General features: G+C 42.8%; 1 protein-coding gene across 3 annotated transcripts in view; it reads left to right on the top strand.

The window, feature by feature from the left end:
- LOC106017370 (uncharacterized) overlaps positions 1 to 19,006 on the top strand; it is a 148,313-nt gene that overhangs the window by 12,860 nt on the left and 116,447 nt on the right. For 2 of the 3 annotated variants that reach the window (XR_011804789.1, XR_011804788.1), the window contains exons 2-10: positions 129 to 212; positions 1,041 to 1,234; positions 3,226 to 3,838; positions 4,860 to 5,021; positions 5,538 to 6,371; positions 8,334 to 8,457; positions 8,891 to 9,467; positions 9,735 to 12,318; positions 13,019 to 17,747. The gene's annotated coding sequence lies outside the window, so the exon portion shown is untranslated. The remainder of the gene's footprint in view (positions 1 to 128; positions 213 to 1,040; positions 1,235 to 3,225; positions 3,839 to 4,859; positions 5,022 to 5,537; positions 6,372 to 8,333; positions 8,458 to 8,890; positions 9,468 to 9,734; positions 12,319 to 13,018; positions 17,748 to 19,006) is intronic. The other variant, XM_072027396.1, reaches the window with a different exon arrangement.

The raw sequence follows: 19,006 nt of genomic DNA, 5'->3' as shown, positions 1-19,006 counted from the left end.
AATCAATTTTCCATGTAAATAACTCACATCTATGTAAGCAATAAATATGCTGGTAGATAATATATATTGTCATATTGAAATGAGAGATGTGCTGCGGTGATTAAGCTTTTTGCATCTGTCCTGTACAGGCGGAAGAAAACTCTTTGCTGCTCTTACGCTTGACAACGTGTTAGTCCCAGCTTTCAGTGCAGAAGGTCCAGGTCACAGGACGAGTGAGTACAGCGGGAAGGGGCCTCAAGAGTTTTACTGGGGCATTATTAGGGATCCAAACAGACAGGAAAGTGGCTCACATCTCTCCATCCTCCCTCATTGCTCAAAGACATGTCCTACATGAAATACAGAAACTATCACCTCCTCTATTTGGAGCAAAGATTGCATTCTGATGGGGATTTGTTGTCCTTTGTGTCGAGAATGAGCACTTTGGAGCAGGAGTTTTGTTTTCATTTTTGGCATCAGGCATGCATACGGTGCTGTACAAATGCATCAGTACATTCTGTGTATTACCAATTATTAATCAGTACTCAGTGTATTAATGAGGAAAGTAACTGTAATCAGCTCTGATTTATGCAAATTAAATACAGCCCTCAGACTCTTGGTCACTTGCCAGGACAACCTGCAGGTGGGGAAAGCATGGATAACAGGGTAACAGTTTAAAAAAAAAAAAAAGCTTTTTTATTTTATTAGGAAAAGGTTCTTACTGCTAATAAAATTTTTTATAGGTCTTTGAGCTTCCCCACTGACAGTCCTGCTTAAGTGCTAATTCTTTAAATTGAATACACCTGATACACAGCTTTTACAGGTGGCTAATGAGTCAGGCCACCTGAGAGATGCAGATAATTGCCTCAGACTGCAAAAATTTGGAGGGTGATGGGCATTCCAGGTAGGAGGAATGAGTAGAAGTTGTGGGACAGAGAAGCCAGAGGGGCTTGGAACATCATTTAGCTCAGAAAATACTAAATGATTTAATTGAGTTGAGGGGCCAGAACCTGGACTTGTGCCTGCTTCACTTAATGGGACAAATGGTTTCTTTGGGCTGGTAGAGTTGGAGCTTGCAGTAGGGGCCAGAGCCATTGGGTATGCCGGAAAAGACAACTTGGCTGCCTTATTTACCACCTGACGACACTTGTTATGGAGATGACGACTGCCTGGGCAATTTTTTTCTTGGGAACTCCTCACATTCTCATTCAGAATTTGAGAAATGGAAGGACTTCAGTGAGCCACAGACACCAGTAAGGTAAGGGTGGTATCACAGACCTTCAGACCTAGCAGTCATGCAGGTGTGATGCAGCTAGCTTCTGATGTGGGACTGTTAATAGTTGTGTGCCTCAGTCTGTCTCTGGGGGACTGTAGCACAACAAGGGGAGTGAGAAGCGCTCACCAGAATAAAGGAGATTTCTTAATTATGTCACAGCTAGCGGAGAATTTGAGGAGTTTGTTGGACTTGTAGCAACACCTAAAACAGGTTCTGTTGAGTGAATCACTTAACAAACCTTCAGGTAAAGGGCACGCATTGCTTATCTTACCAAATTCCAAGTACCAAATTCCTTAATTTCCTCCAAATCCTGTATTTCTCAACATTAGGGAGAAGTGGAAGGTGTATCTTCCTCAGACAGTGCTCTGAAAGCAGCAGATACATCCTCCAATGGAAAAGAATGGTCCTGATAAAAAGATCTACTCCCAGCCAGTGCCAGAAAAAAACAACACCACGACCTCTGATGTCAAAGGGAAAGGTGCTGCTTTATTTGTGCAGAGATCTTTCTGGAGCTCAGCTTGGGTGGCACGCATGCTCCATCCCGCTCCGTCCAGGATTAGTGGATTATCTCTGCTTCCCTCAGTCTAGGAATTAAGCACAGCTGCCCTGGGCTCTTTGTCATGGAGACTTTTTATGTCTTTGGTATTCTCCAGTCCTCCTTCTCCCCAAAAGCCATTGTGCTCTTGGCTTGTAGGAGACAAAAGCTCGGAGAAGCACAACGACCAAGTAAACTGTCGTTACACCTAATCAATAATATGGCACACGTGGGTGACACAGTGCTGTCAGTGGCTAATCAATAAATGCTTCCTGCTGACCTCTGTGCATCTGGCATGTTCAGTAAGTAAATCCCAGCCTTCTGAAGAGAATTTGGCCCCAGACCTACTTCAGTTATCTGTTTTATGACTTGACAAGAGAGAGATTTAAACCTTAGTTATTAGACAGTGTTTCAACCATTTAAAAGTTCTGTTATGCATTTAGTAACGACAGAAATTGGTAGAAGAGCCTTAAGAAGTTAACTTCAAGTATTTTTCTACTTGAGAAACGGAAATTATTTCTTCCAGTTGAGAATTACAACCCTTGCCATCCAAACCATTCAGTGATTCTATGAATTTCCAAAGTGCCACCTGGAGGTGGGAAACAGGAATGGAATGGAGCGAGTGGAGGGCACGCATTGGCAATGGGGTGAAGATGCAGAAAAAACTAAAAAAAAAAAAAAAAAAAAAAAAAAAGTACAATATAAATAATAAACCACAGCAGCAGACAGCTCCCATAGACTGTGTTTTCATTCTGACAGTGAAACAACTCTGGGAGATAAAAGAATTCATCCCAGGGACTGAATGAGCAGCCTTTTGGGGCTCGTTCTCATGTTCCCCTTTTTTGTGTTGTATTCCCCTTGTAGTATGTGAATGCTCAGCAAAGATGCTGGATGTGTAGAACCTCGTGGAGACCTAAGAGCTCAAATCCTTCTGCCTAGCTCTTCTGTTGATCTCAGTTGTTAAAATGACATTTGGTTTTCACGGGAGGGCCTCAGCAAATTCCCCACGAAGCTCTTGTAGGTTTACTAAAACATTTTCAATTAAAAAGCGGCAGCATAATTTACTTGTAAGTGGCTTTTAAATTTAAGCCACTTCTCTCCTGAAAAAGATGTGATTTTTCAGAACAAAACAGTTATTTTCATATTTAAATGAAAATAATCCATAAAGAAACCCTCCAATACTGAGTTTTATGAAAGGGCATTTTAAGAAAGCAATTCTAGTCGAGCAAGGAGCTGTGCACAGGCTGCCAGCGTGGATACCCAAGTGCAGAGGAGGACTTCTGCCACCCCTACCAGGGGAGGACCTTGGGAACAGGAACAAAAAGGACACAGCTGCCTGTCGGGTGTCCATTGAGCTCAGTGGAATTTTTCTTCTTTTCTCAGTTGCCTGCCTGAAGAAACATTAATTAGGGGCTTTTTTTTTTTTTTTTCTTTCCAGAAAACTCTCCTGTGGGACATGAGATAACTTCTGATTTCTAAAACAGAAGAGAAATTATATGGGAAATTATATAAGAATATTGTAAACTGAATGGAAGCTGAGAGCTGGGGCCTACTGAGTGAAAGGAAATCAATCCCAATTCTGTATTTTCCTTCAAGGTTCATGAAATGAGCGTTTTAACTCCCATGGACGTTTTAGCTCCTGCTCACCTAAAGATGTTGGAGAGTCTCCACTTGTACCTTGCTGTTGAAGCTTTACGCACGCACACCTACACGTGTTTGTTCAGACACCGTCTTCTCTTCCAGCAGCCTGTGTAGAGAATTTATACCCCACTATTAAATTATTCACAGTTCTAAAGGAAAAACCAGCTGTGTCAGAGGTGCCTGAAATGTGGTTTAGTCGTTGAGCTGGGAAGTACAGCACTGGGCACATGAGCCCCGGTTTTTCGGTCAGCGCTGCCTTCTCATCCTTCCCTGTTTGCTCCAGTGTCATCCTCATTGTTCACCGCTCAGCCTTTCTGAAGGCTGCCAACAAAACAGCTGAATCAAGAACCTGAGGCTGAAGTGAGAGGATGAATTCCAGCTCCGCCGGCCGAGCCGGCCCCCGGTGCTTGGTGAGCCGACTCTTTGATTCTGCTATATCATAGCTTGCTTTTCTTTTGACTAGGCCATTGTCATATTGCTGTTGACCTCTGCCCCCACATATACAAACCTGAACTCTGGATTAGGCTTCCCAGGGAATAAACTATGGGCAAAGTTGAACTACTAGCTAGAATGAGGGGAAATGGTTCACGCTGCCATAGTAACGTGACCTTGTACTGTCTGCCTGGAACAAAGACGGTTTTCTTGTCCTTTTTTCTGCCCCTGTGAGTGTTTAAGCCCCCCTGCTGTTACTCCACTTAGGGAGGGGGGGAACGCTGCACACAAGCAGAGAAAAAAGAGGTTGCTCTCCCCTGCCTAAAGTAGGGCAGTCAGCTAGGAAAGTGGGAAATCAGGCAACAGGAAAAAAAAAACAACTAAACAAGAGGTGGGGACCTTTAGGTCAATAATTGAGTTGGGAGTTTGCAAATTTCACATCATCATCCCATATGCTAGATACTACCATCTCCACTCACTCGTATTTACTCCTCTTCCAGCCCTTCTCATGTTATCCTAGAAAAATGCCAGCTAGATTAACGCAACCCTGGGAAGCTTGAATGCACGTGAGTCTGATGGAGAGAGAGGGGGACCTCTGGCTCGAGTAGAGTCTCGTGCTTATATTCTGGTCTCTCTCAGCTTTAATTAGAAATGCACAATAAATGATTTGAGTGATGATGCACAGTAAACAAGGTGTCTGGATTTTGCACCATGCCAGACTTCAGTAAGAAAACTTAGATGAGGGCTTACACTATAATGGGAGGAGGGAATCAAGTCCTGTTCAATTAAACTAACCTTGTCTTACTTATTTTTCTGCAGTTTTGCATTTCCTGGTAAGTTCTTCATGATGGTTAATGTTCTCACCTGCTCACACAAAAATCAAGTTTCACCTGAAATGTTTAATTGGAGATCATCTCCCAGATTTGCTTCCAGTTTAATTTTAGAGAGCCGTGTCAAAAGATACTGAAAAATCCCACCTTTTGCACTTTTTGCATGCAGAGCTTTGGAAGACTGCAAATTAATGAGGCTCTCAGTCAGCCGCCTGCCTGACCTGTCACACAAGGAGAGCCTGACATGCTTTCTGTAATTCCTCCTAGGATGGAAATGGGCGTCCTTCGTATTTGCTTTCTCAGTACTTCCTTCATCAACTAATCTTTGAAGGTAAGCTGGAATCGCTGCTGTCTGCTCAGGTGTTTCGGGGTGGATGGTGGAGGCGATGCGCTAGGCATGGACACAGTCTCCGATTTACCTGTCTTGGCAGGTTTGGAGAAATCAGAAAGTGGGGCTGGACATTTGCTGGCCTAGATTCTATTCCAGATGCTGGCACTGGCTTGCCACACACAACCACAGACCTTTTTCTTCTCATACGAGAGAGAACACCAGGGGTTGAAGATGGAAGTGAGCTGTGGCTGTTACCTGGTGGTTAGGAATCTGCACGTGACAAGCCAGGAATTTGATAGGAAAAGTGTGAATCCTGCATCAGAGGTTCCTGAGATGGCAGTGATAGCACTGACCATGTGCTTGTGTCCCTTCTCAGAGGAAAATGCTCAGCCTGGCCTTCTGGCATGATCTTTGAGGAAGTAGCTTCTGAATTAAGGATGCTGATGGCTTACATGTTCATCTCTGTGTTCTTATTAGATTAGGCAATTTGGGTGTGGATTTCATTTTATTTTGAAGAGAATAGGAGATGAATGCAGACCAGAAAATTCAGGAAAGACGACTGAAAGGGTGGAGGAAGGAGGTTTTGTCTTTGGCAACCAGATTCCCCTCAACCACTCATGGAAAACATTCCTCTCAGCTCCCAAGTTACTCATGGCAAAGGGAAGTGAATGACCATGAAGAATTGCAGACAGTCCTTATGAGATGAAGTAGGCATTTAAACAGCAAATGCAATTCAATGTAAATAAATATGAAGTGATGCATGTGAGGAAAAAAACAATCCTAGTGCCACACAAAATGCTGTGCTCCGAGCTGCTGGCTATTGCTGAGGAATGAGTTGTTGAAGCTAGCATAGATACATCTGTGAAAATGTCAAATCAGCACACAACAGGAGCCAAAAAAAGGAATCCAAATGCTAGAAAGTGATGGGAAAGGAACAGACAGCAAAGTGGAGAAGTGTTGTTATGACAGTGTGCAAGTCTGCGGCCTCCCGCACTGTAAATACCGTGCAGTCCTGCTGCCTGAAAAGGACGTAAAAGAACTGGAAATGAACCAGCAAGTGACACCAGCAATAGATAAAGGCATGGCACTGCTTCTGCATGAGAAATGACAGAGTAAGTTAGGACTTAGAGCCTGGAAAAGACAAATGGGGAAAGACATGATAGAGTGGCACAGATACTCTAAATTTTTTTTAGTCTGTGCTGTTTCTTTCAGTGAATGATCCGGAGGGCATCAGATGAAGCTGTTACTCACCACGTACAAAATTAACTGGAAGAGGTGGCTGTAGAACTTCCTGCATCAGGACACGCAGCCTGGGGCTCCAGAAATCCCCAAGCTACAAAACACTAGAAGGTGGGAAAGAACTTGGGGGAAAAAAAATTGCTACACGCTTTGCCTGTTGTTAGGCTGTGCCTCAGGCAGAAGTTATTGACCACTGCCAGGGACAGGCTATTAGGCAGGCTGGGTCTTCATCTAAAAGCTTCTGCAGAGCTCAGGGGTGCTGCAGAAGGAACAAAAGTGATTTAGTAAATATGGGGCAGGTGCAGCTCAGCTCTGTCTGGCTCCAGTGCTTGTTGTAACTTCTGCAGCGTGGTGGCCTCTTCTTGTCTCTGGCAGCAGTTCCTTCATTTCGAAGCAGGAGTGAGCAAGTGGAAAGCAGTAATGCCTGCTTCAGCATATGGCAACTTGTCTAATTGATTGTTATTCACTTAATTTGCATATGTCATTACACGAGGGGAAGGGTCAAGGGGGGAGGGCTGAGTTACGCGTTTCATATCGATGAGGATTAAATACTACTCTGTCACTGCATCAGGGCTTTTTCACTAGAGCACGAAGCATTTTTGCTTGCTGTCTAGTGGCTTCCCCTTTAAATCTCTGAAGAAATACCCAAAAAAATAGCTATACAAGTTACAAAGGTGCCGGACAGGGACTGACAATTTTGTGTGAGTACCAATAAAATTGCAGGCAAGCTTCGAACGCCGCTTCCCTTGTGTGTGGCTGGATCCCCAGCCCTTGCCAGCCTGGTGTTCCCCCTGTTAGAGGAGCGCAGCTGGCTCTGCTGCCTTAAATCAGGTAGCGAGAGCAGAGAGCCCGTTCTGACACCTCTCCTCTGCAGGCCGAGCTGTCTCGCAGAGCAAGGAATTAGTCACCAAAGGGATGCCAGCAGCGTTAGGGAGCGCCGGTGCCGTCGATCGGCAGAGAAACTCATTAGAATTCTGTAAAAACTCTCCTAAGAGAATGGGTGGGGATTAATTGATTCTGTGGACTTTGACTAACAGCTTTTCACATAGAAAAATATGTGTGCAAAATTATCTGGCCCCTCGTCTTTCTCCTTGTTAGTTCTGCCCAATAAGAGTGACTCTCTCTAAATCATACATGGCAAGCCCTGTTATGTGCAACATGTAAGCCACGTGTGAGCCAGAACCAAACCTATTGCACATATTCAGACATCTCAGTAGATGCTTATTTCGTATGGAATTCTTAGAATTTCTTATTATTTCATAATTACTTGGTCTTCACCAGCTGCTTAATTTACTCTGCAAGATACGGCTCTGAAACCACCTCCCTGCCTCCTGCTCAGCTCCGTGCTTGTGCTGTTCCACTTGCACCTAACTGGCAGCAGTTGGGAAGTGTGGAGTTGGACGTTTTGTCCTTTGTTCCTGGGGCTGTTTGTTTTCATTTTCACAGCAGCACATCTTCGGCACAACCGGAGTATTGCTTAAATTCTGGAGCTGGTGATGTGGAGCAGAGAGGAGATGAGCTTGTGCAAGAGCATCTGCTCTCATGCTATTCCCCACCAATACTTTAAACTGAAAGGGAGAACATGGAATATTTTGTATTATTTTTCCTAATAAACAGTTGAAGTTTTCTCTTTCTGTGTTCTTACCACCTTTGCCCACTATCCTTGTTTATTCTCCGTTCATGCCCTGTTTTTGCTCCCAGTTTTGGAGGTTTGTTTTATGGCCCTCAGTTGCTCAAGCCATGGCCCCGTTTGGAACACACCATCCTCTGGTTATCAGGTTACCTGCAGATGGAAATAAGGAAAGCTGTTGTTCTAAATAAAATCCCACGGCTTGGTATTTAAACTGGTGATGAAATTCAATAGGGTGAGCTGGAAGATAATTTAGGGGAGATTTACTCTCATATTAGTCCAAATTAGGAAGAAAATAGTGCTAGGAAATGAAGGGAAGAACTTAAAAAAACGAAGTTTGGAAGAGATCTCGTGTTCTTTTTAGTAAAAGAGGAGTCAGATCCCTTTTCTGCTGAGCATGGCCCTCAGCTCCGTGACTCTTCTCCACCCCATCTTTTTTGTAGGCTTCTGCATGCTCCACAGCAGGCCTGTGCCAACGCTGCGCTTCTGGAGGCATCTCCCGTACCATTAGTGGTCAGCAGAGAGGTGGCTGATCTGCGTCAAGACCTGCTTTGGGGAGCCAACAAGGTAGGAGCCCTTTTAGGGACCCTCCAAATGACCTTGCCCTTCTTCTGTGTCTGTCCTGGCTTTGTTCTGTCACCTCCCAGTCCTCTTGCAAGTGCGTGGTAAGGTGGAGGACTGCATCCTTCACCATCCTGCAGCATTAGAAAGTCTCCTCTGGGGTCCTCAGAAGAGCAGCTTCAAATTATCCTCTCATTAGTGATGATACATCCCTTTTGAACACTGTGCCATTCCATCGTAGTGTTTCAGCAGCGAACATTAGGAGATAACTGCCTTCACAACATATGTCATTACTCATTAAGGGACCCTTCCTGGATTATGGCTGAGGTTTAATGTCTTGTTAAAGATGTTTAACACTTACAGTTTTGTTTTTAATTTAGGAAGCAGCATGATCAAAGTGTGCCCTGAGAATTTCTCTCTGATTTTGTGAAATTTGCAGGTTGGCCTGTTCAGAGGAGGTGATCCTTAAATTGAATTGCAGCCCTCCAAGGCGTGTTTGGATGTCAAGCACTGCCATGATCTGACATGTTAATGGCTTTGAGAAAACAATGTGTTTCAGAGGTAATTGCTGAAGCAATGAGTTCCCAGCAATATTTTACTTAAAAGAAATGTGCTGCTTCTCTACTGTGAAGACTGGAACAATGACACCGAACAACTGAGTGATACAAATCTCTGCTTGCCTTTTAATGGTCATTAAATTCTTCTAATAGACTGGAGCAGGACCTTTCTCCCATCCATTGTTGGGAGCTGAGTACAGCATTAGAATCAGACATGATGTTGTTATTGTAACTCGACTTCAGAATTTATTTTGTTAAAACAAGAAATATTTTAAAACTCATAGCATAAACCTGAAAAAAGCTCCCTAAATTAAAACCCCGCTATTTGTCTCTTCCACCGAGGATCATCTTCACTTTACCAGATCATCCCAACCACGACAATGATTCGTAGCAATCCTGTTGCTGCATGTTCAATGCTTGTCTTTTAATTAATGTGCAGAAGAAAGGATGGAGAAAAGGGTAGGTGAAAGAAAACAGACTAGCTAATGTGAAGGGAGGATGATAAATGGATGAGTTCTGTATACTTGACCATTTTAATCAGTATAAAAATGAGTTTAAAAAGTTTGAATCTGTCTTTGGAATGTACTTTTTTAATAAAAAAAAAAGTTGATTATGCAGCTGAGAGTTTAATGTGGGTACATCTTTGTAGGACCTAGTTATGCTGACAGATACAGCTCTTGATTCTGTAGATTATACTCAGTGCTCTTTCTACACCTGATTTTACAGGCACACCAAGTTTCTAAGAAAATGACATTCCTCGTGCCTGATAATCAGCAACAAAGACAACACGCTAGAGGAGTCTCCCACCAAATGACCCATGGTTGTCTTCAGAAAGTTCAAGGCCTGACAATGTGTTTAAGACTTCAGCACAGGACCTCTGATATCCCAAGGGCAAGTGGATGGCATTTCTTTCCTCTCTTGTGGCCTTCGGTTTTGCAGTAGACTAACCAGCCAGGCTTGTCCTCTTTAGTGCATGGGCTGATATTAGGGGAGCTGCTATCTTAAAAGCATTTTTGCCTCAATACTAGACAAATTTTGTATTGCTCGGTAATTGAAAGTTACTCTGAGCATAGTAAGCTTGACAAAGCTGTTCTGGTTGGGTGATATCCTTGGCTAGGTTGGCATGATGACAAGACAACAGTTACTAGTCTTAATAAGCTCTTAAGCCTACACAGAAGGGATTTTGAATAATATACAAGCCAATAATAGAATCGTCAATAGCGATTATAATTAATGAAATGTGTTGTCAGTAACAGGGAACTGTTCAGTGGTGCCTCCTTGCCAATACACTCGGGAAGGAATCTGTGCTGTGGAACTTCAGGTAGGCTGCAGAATGCAAACCATTCTGTGGTGTGGCAGGTGTGGTTTTTGTGCGAGGCGTTAGAAGCATGACTCGCTGGAGTATGCAAGTACCAGGATTCCTGCTGCCACAAAGGTTAACAGAGAACAGGAGAGTAATTCACAGGCCTGTGATGTGCAGGTCAGTGGGAGGTTTTTGGTGCCCTGCAGAGGGATGTGACTTCATCTAGGTTGGAAGGAAGGCTGTGGGGAATAACCTCAAAGATAAGTACAGGAGCACGGTTCTCGAAATGGAAAGCAAAAGAAAGCTTTCATTAATTCCATGCTGGACTGAGAGGAGCAGAAAGCAATCTCATCAAGTTAAAACTGCTGAACATAGCTTTGCATCCTTATACCAGGGACGTAGCTATAATTCATGCAAGCCAGTCAACAGGTATGTGAGCCACAGGGCTGCATAATAAGCTTTTAATGTCTACAAGACCAGGGTTGCTTATTAAATATTCCTTCCACTCGCTGCAAAACGGTACAGTCTTCACAGTGAAGAGGTAAACAGTCTGACTGTGTGTCTTCAGGTGGGCTCTTCGGGGGTAGGATTTTGTCATCTGCTGCACCATGTGCTTTAGTTTCCTACAACGTAGGCTGCTGCAATGTAGTTACCAAGTGTCTGTGCATTGGTACGTGTTCAGGGAATGAAAGATTTCTGAGCTACTTTATGGAAATGGTCAGAAGGGAGGAAAGGCAGCATGTGTTTTGCACTGGTGGCTGGGTTGGTGCAGGTAAGACAGACCAGCATCAGAGTGAGGTCTGTGGTGTTCTGTAAATTCCGTGAGGTGTTTACGTGAGCCTTGAATTCTCCTTCCCTCCCAAGATCAGTTGAAAGAGCTTTCCTTGCTTTCCTACCTGACACCACCACCCTGCTTCCCGATTCCGCTCACTTCGCTACTGCTTTGGCAGAGGCTGCGAGGTTAGGTTAAAAATTCTGCCTTTGTCATCTAAATTCTTTTGAATGTTACAGATTACACCCTTTCTCTGCAGCTTCCTTGCTTGCATATGAGAATGCTCTTCCTCTGTTTTGCCAGGGAATTTCCATATCTTTAAGTACTGCTTATTGTCTTAGAAAGGACAGGTCCTTAGACTTTCCGCATCCTAAAAACAGCATCTCAAAGGAATTGTGTATTTTTTACTCAAATTTGTGTCCTTCTGCTGAAACCTCTGTGACTCAGAAATTCTAAGAGCTGCTACCTCTATTCTCAACCCTTTTATTTCATGGAGGCCACATGATATGCTTTGTTTTAATGCTAAAATAACCAATTTTGTCTTATTCTGTCTGCTTTTGACATTGCTTGTCCTCTGCTGAGCTCTCTTGAAGTGTCTGCAGCGTTGGTCAAATTTACTATTAATGGCTCAAATCTCACCTCTTGGTTCATTTGTTTGAGAGAAGCATGACCTATGGCACCTTAATCATCAAAAGAGCAGGAAAGATATTTATGTTCTTCCCAACTGAGACATCTCTCCAGCTTTCCTCATCCCTGGATGGGCTGAATGTTACCACTGGAGTCCAGGGGAGAACTCTTGCATAACTCGTCACACTTATGTAGTGACCTTACTGTTTTTTAAGATACTTTAATGGCATTTGTGCTTCAAAACATTAAGAGTTTTAAAACAGAAAGGAGGGATTGATGGCTGATACTTGTAGGATTTCAGCTGGTAGCTGACATGCATGCTTACATGTCAATTTTAGCTTATTTTGGGGTAAAAAAAAAAAAGCAGATAAAATATACATACATTTTTTAATATATATATTTCCCAGTCAAAGTGCATGTTGTAGAGCTTAGGGATATGGTTTAGGGGGGACTGTTAGTGTTAGGTTAGAGGTTGGACTCGATGATCTTGAGGTCTCTTCCAACCTAGAAATTCTGTGATTCTGTGAAGACCCAACCCCTGGTCACTTTGGAGGCCTGTTGTTCCTTGCTCGTTCTCCTGGTGGCAGTTCTCTCTTTGTTTGAACTGGGTAAGTACAAGGGGAGAATAGGAAGAGCTCTCTTACACTGTAAATATGGAAACAGGAGCTAAACACACATGTAGGGCTAAGGGCCAAAACTTCTGGTTGCTTTTTGGGCTTGAGCCAGGTGTGCCTAGCAGGCCATGGGGCAGCTCGGCTGCCAAGCAAATGTGTCCGTCTGTCTGTCAGGATCACACGGAAGGGATTCCTGATAGAGACCTGGGCTCTCACCACCAGCTGGATAACTGAAATAACTGTTGGATGAGATAATCTTAGAGGCCTTTTCCAACCTGAATGGTTCTATGACTGTTCTATGAAATGAGGACCAGTTTACATAGGTTTGCTTTTCAAAAATAATGTGATTTTAACTGTAGCAAATTCAGTCTCCAGCCTAGAGGTTTTTTTTTGTTTGTTTTCTTTTCTTTTGGCTTCCCGTTTCACTAGTGCTTAAGGGAGTGAGGATGAGTGTTTCTGTGTATTTTCTTGTATATCCTTGTTTATGTGTGGCGTTGCCACCAGAATGTTAGCTGTAAGTAGCAGTTCCTTGGTTGGGAAAAGTCAAACATTATTCATGTTAACTTTCTACTAATTACAATTGAATAAATTTCACTAACATTTTCACTGATAAGATTTCAGAGTTGGTTTCTTTACAGAATGTCAGTGTAGACTTTTGTAACATTAGTAATTAGTGTGTCTGCTTCTTTTCAAGTTGAAATGCTGGTCACTGGGGAACAGCTAAATGGGACAGTGTGGCTAACGGTGGCATGCAGTGGATGACTGCCTGGTTGCATTGGACTCTGGTAGGCAGAGCACGTATTCAAGAGATGGAACTTCACTATTCCTTATGTGCTGTCTTCAGAAACAGCAGAGCTGGACTGAAAGGTACCTAGATGCACACCCTTCCTTTTATTTTCTGCCTCTTCACAGCATTCTCCCCTAAAGCAGCAAGGCAGCGTAGGCACCAGCTGTACATTTTCTCCAACCTACTGTCTTGGGCTTTTTTCAAGTCTCCTTTCCATCACTCTGTACGGTGCAGTAGCATCTCTTGATCGAAGCAAAGCTTATTGCCCTCCCGAGTCTCAGTCCTCATCCTGTTGGTGTCCAGAGAGCCACGGGGCTGAGCGACAAGAAGTCAGCTGGAACAGTGAGATTAAAATGTCCCAATACAGAAGGCACGCTCCATTGAAGCCCCAGAGCTTGTTCCACAACCCTTATCATTTAAGTGTTATTCTTCATCTGTAAGGCACCAAACTGATTTATTAGATGCCATTAGAAATATTTTCACCAGAAGCTGTTAGTCAATAGGTACTCTGCTGTACTAGAAAAGGAAAATGATTGTTCTTGCTGGTATTGCTTCTCAGAGAGAGCAGCACTGTTGCCATGCTCTTCACCAGACGTGTAAGGATTCTGAGTTGTACAACTCAGAGAGACATCGTCTCTCCTAGAAGTTTACATTATAGTAAGGGGACACTAGACAGAAAACCTAAGAGCAGACACCACATCGTGCCAGAGGTCTGTGTGGTTCAGAAACTGGTCTAATGGGGGAGAAGGTTAGAACGGGGTATGTGTGTATATGGCTGCCCTCGTGCCTCTGGAAGAGGAGTGAGCACAGGGTTTCAGGCTTTATTGCTTTGTAGGTGAAGAACAGTGCTAGATCACCTGTCTGCAAAGCCACAGCTGAATTCTATGGAGAGTGTTGTGCACGTGCAGGTACTTTTTCAGAAGCAGGTATGCCTTGTAAAAATCCCCTCATTCCCTAACTGCTCTGAATTCAGTGTAAAAATCTGTAGCAGCTGGTAGGGGTGTAGGAAATCAGAAGTTTAATGCTTTCGGTTAGAACTCAAAGTACCTGAAGATTTTTTTTAGCATCTTTGGGATGAATACTTGGCAAAGGGTTAAACAGCAGCCAAAACAATTCATTGCAAGATCTTCAAAGCAAATCAGATTTTTTAATTATATCAAATTAAGGTTATTAAAAGTTAAGTTCTGAACTGAGAGCATTTTCCGATGAAAGGTGCTGCAACATCATTATTTCTCCCCAAAACGCACTTACTGTACATTTCTCAAAGCCATCAGCCTTGATTGAAAGCTAATGAAAAAGCTGTCCTGCGTCAGTTTATTCCTTGTATCCATTAAGAATAATTACGGCTGAACAATTTTTGATGCCTGTAACCTTCGCAAGTGTTGCTAATGGCATTATAAATTGCTCCTTGTCCAATGACTACAGTCTGAAGCTTAATTCAAAAGCGCTCTGTCAACAGGGCTGATTTGTGTGGTTAATGAGTGCGTTTAAAACAACAGCCTCGGCTCATGCATCCTAATGTCGATAAGAGGATGTGGTTCAATAAAGAGGCTTGTCCGTAATAATTAGCAGCGACAAATGCTCTGGATTAGACCGATCGCAGCATTAATGACTCTGCTTTCAGCCCGTTACAGGAAAAAAAGTTTCCAGCTCTAACTTTTGGGGGCTCAGATTCGGCTTTAGGGAACGGACTTGGACAAGCCAGTGCTGTGCCTAGCTGAACACCAGTTTTGGCACACGCTGTGTCTCTGGAGTCTCTGAGTGGTCCAGGACCTCTGTAGTGACTCTGATGGCCAGAATCAGATTTTCTGCAACCTCTTTTTGCCAAAAGCCCAGCACTGAGCGAGTGGGGCAAATCTGCTTTCCACCACCTGTAAGTTATGAGCTCTGTGCTGTTGCTCATAGCCACAATGGCATTGCTGTTGCTTTTCCAGGACTGCCTTGTTCCACAGAGTTCGGTTTTGCCTTTTCCAGCTGTGGCTTTGCAGAGTGCAGACCTAACCTGAGCTGTGCACAGTGAGGTCTTGGTGGTGGAGAGAATGTGTTGAGAGTCATACCTGCAGGGAAACCTCAGGGGGCAGGAGGAGGGTCGGAAATCAGTGACAGTGAGCGTGGCAGCTGGGGAGGGGGATGAAACAGGATTCCTGACAGACAGCGTCAGTTTGTCAGCTCTGCCAAAGGTCAGGTCCTTCAGACAGCCTGGAAGCTGAGGGACGTTCTGCTAAATCTTGTCACTTTTTTTCTAAAACAGAGCAAACCAAAAATAGTTTTAGACTTAAGCTTTGAGGATTCATATGCATTTTCAGGATACGGATTCAGCTCTACCTCACCATGAGCCACTGAGTTTCATTCTAAGTTGCTCAGGTGTTGATGGTAACAGCTCAAACGCCTTGCAGCCAAGTACTGTTACACCTATCTCAGCAATATAAATCCATCCCTCAATTTAGAAAGTAAAAATCACCACACACAGCTACATGAAGTATATTTTTTCATCCCTTTAACTTAAAAGCTTGCAATACAGTGTATTGCAAGAAAAAATGGTGTGCAAAATACGTTTCCTTCTGTTTGAGCCAGAATGGCTTGACATCTAAATAAAGCTGGAGACTTCTGTTGGGAAAGAGTACTTTGGGTTTCTTGCAAAAATGTATTCTGATCTGTTCCTATCAAAGGGCGATGTAAAAAATCCATTCTTGAAACTTCAAATTGCCAGTAATTGAACATTAATTACTCTTCTGTAACTGTAAGTGAAGGTGTATCTAACAGACACAAATAACAGACAAAGGAAAACAGATGGATGTATCCTGTTTTGATATCAAAATATTTTTTTCATTTTTCCATTCTCCTTGATATAAAAATGTTCCTTTTAATAATGACATGACTTAATACTTCAAAAATTTGTTCTTGTTTTGCCACAACAGTAATTAATCTATCATTATCTTTGCATTTTTACCACATTGCTTTTCTCTAATTGGGATGTATTTAAAGCATGGAATACAACTGAAATACAGATTAAAAACTTTTTCTGAAGATATTTTCCCAGGAATGTTCTTCCACAGTATTTAAATTATTTAACCAAAGGTCTATTGGCAGAACAATGAATTCAGTATTATTTTCCCTTACAATGAAAGGCATCTTCAAGTGCAAAGTGATCGATCAGAGTAAAAACTCTGGTAATTTAAAATAATCTCTCCAAAATGTGCTCTGAGAGTAGGACATATAATGCACTCGGGTGCTTCTCTGAGGTATGTGAAGGAGTTACCTCAGTTTATTGCTTTTACAAATTTTCTCCCTCCCTCACATTTCTTTCCTTTTTCCTTCAGAGCTTAATACAGAAAAAGGAAATTGCAGGTTAATAAGAGAGAAGATAGAAAGCAGAAAGGCAGCTGAAGAGGTAGGTTCAGAACCAGTCAAGTCAGCGGGAACCTCTAGACCCATTAATAAAATTTTATTAAAGAGGAGAGAGAGAAGAAGAAATAAGAATGTGAAAGACAGCAGATCTAAAAGCAGAGAAATATGGGGTGGAAAGAATCATTGAGATAGGAGTAATGCGGCTTGACAAAAACAAAACAAAAAAAACACAATCAACCAACCAAAAAAACACACAAGGAACCTGCTGTAGTAAACCTTGTTAGAAATGTGATAGTCTGAGCAGCAGAAATACCTTTTAACTATGTGAGGATTGTAATGTGTTTATCTATACTTCCTATGTCTTGTTTCAGAAGAACTGCTGAATAATCTTTATCTACTGACTTTGTACGTCATTCATGACTTTGTATACCTTTAATAATGTATTTCTCCTCTGGTGCCTCCGTTCCAACCTGAAGAGGTTTGTCTGTTTAGTCCCTCCTTACAAGAAATGTGCCCAGTGTCTCTGATGATCACTTTGTCCTACTTTACCTTACCTAATTCTGCCATGGTATGGGCAGTTGTGTCCTTCTTGAATCTGTCATCCAAATTAATTTCTAGCCATCTGTGAAATGAACTCCGGAATAAGGTACCAGAACTTCATGGTGGCTGCATACGTACAGTGGGAAAACAGCTTTTGAAATACGAGTCAGCTGAAAGGTAAAGTGCTGTGAGCCTCTCTGAAGGTGTTTGCCTCTGACAACTTACAGTAAGCTTTCACAAAATAGAGAATAATATAGGATAAATACTAAATTCAAGCAGTAACTTATTGTGATTCTTGTTTATCAGAATAACGTATGTTGTCGTAATTTCAGCCTGCTCAGGGGAGTAGACTCCATTCTACCTGTAATGTGGGGTGTCACAGAAAATCAGACAAGAAATTCCCTGTTCTTTTTACCGTGGTACAGTACTCTTTGTGTCCTGGAGTTTGTTAACACAGTTTGAATCTTTCAGCTAGTGTGTAGAGTTACTGTGTTAGTGCAGTGTGTACTGAGAAAAGTTTGTCATCTCACAACGGAATACATGTAGATTCATTCAATTTCAAAATACCAGGATTTTCCTGTTTTCTATGGAATTCCCAAATGCCAGAATTCTGTGTTACTGACTGTGACAAAATGGTTATTTTTGTTAGGTCAAAAGGTCTGGAATACAGTAGGCTAAAGAAGGCAATGATTTTGAATGGCATGGCTTCATTCTCCTGCACCCGGAGAGGAGCTGTCCGGCTGATCAGGTGTGTGTGTGCGGGAAGGGAGAGGGCTCTGAAAGCATTGCTTGTCCTTTGGGGGAGCAAAGAAGGGAATTTGGTAGAGCTGAACTCTTTTAGATTCAAAATGAAATATTTATTCCAACTTCAGGTATTATTTTACTCTATATGCGGGTAAGAAATACCCGTAATTCTTGCACAGTGGCTGCATATTTGTTTTATCTGGAGAAGGTAAATTTTCCTTAATTTTTGAGTGAGTCATTGAACTGTTTCCTGACTCCTGCCGTTGTTAGAAGTCAGACTTGTTGCTGCCTCGTCTGGGAGGGAAGTCTTCACTTGGAGTTTTCTTGGACAAGAAAGTAAACACGTTCCAGAAAAGTGAAACTCTGGGGACCAAATACTCAGAGACTTTGCTGCCAATCAGTGTAAGCAAAATTAGACAAATCAGCTCTGTGCAATGAGCAACGCCTGAAATTGTGCCCCTAAAGAGCTGTTACGGGAAGGAATCTACTTATCGAGGAAAGGTATAAATCCAAAACTGACAAGAAAAATGAGCCCACTTGAATAATCAGTGGAGAGTACAGGCATGGTCCAGCACTGGAAACAGGAAAATAACGTGTCCTTCCGAAACATGCCAAGTTCCCTTCGTTTCCTCCTCACTGGCTTGCTTAGCAGACTTTGAAAGACCTTTGAGATCCAGTCCCAGCTGTGGCTGCTTTCTCTGGAGGTTAAAAATATTTGATCACCTCTAATATGCTGTGAAGAACTTGGCATAGTATTCCTGAATGAAAAAGCTCTGCAGCAGTCAGACGAGAGGGCTTGCTTTATGCTGCTCTGGCATCCCAGTGGCTGCTGGTTTGTTGGTAAGGCCTCTTACCCTGCCCTTTCTCAGAAAAGCCATTTATTTTATTTAATTCCTTTAAAACCAAGCTGTTAAGAGCAGCCTTCAGTGAGTATTTAATTTTCATGACGCTTCTAACTGGGAACAGTTACCAGATACCTTGCTTGTTGCTGCTTTACTTTTATGTTGGGCCTGGCCAACGAGCTCCTGTAGGCCCTTGGAGGAGCTCTGCTTGTGAGGAGGAGCAGTGAGATGTGGCTGGATTTGGACAAAGAGAGGTTTACATGGCAGTCGGGGGGACTTTCTGTGATAATGTAATAAAAATATGTGACTGAAAGTGCTTCAGGAAATGCCTGGAATCTCCTAAAACAGAAAAGGAGCAAGGCAGGCCGGGCTGAGCGCTGTGGAAGTGAGGGCCGGGCTCGAGCAAAGCCCTTGGGCTGTG

The sequence above is a fragment of the Anas platyrhynchos genome, chromosome 24, assembly GCF_047663525.1.
Source record: "Anas platyrhynchos isolate ZD024472 breed Pekin duck chromosome 24, IASCAAS_PekinDuck_T2T, whole genome shotgun sequence".
NCBI classification, from domain to species: Eukaryota; Metazoa; Chordata; class Aves; order Anseriformes; family Anatidae; genus Anas; species Anas platyrhynchos.
Note: the sequence above shows the minus strand (reverse complement) of the source record. Positions and strands in the feature narration are given on the sequence as shown.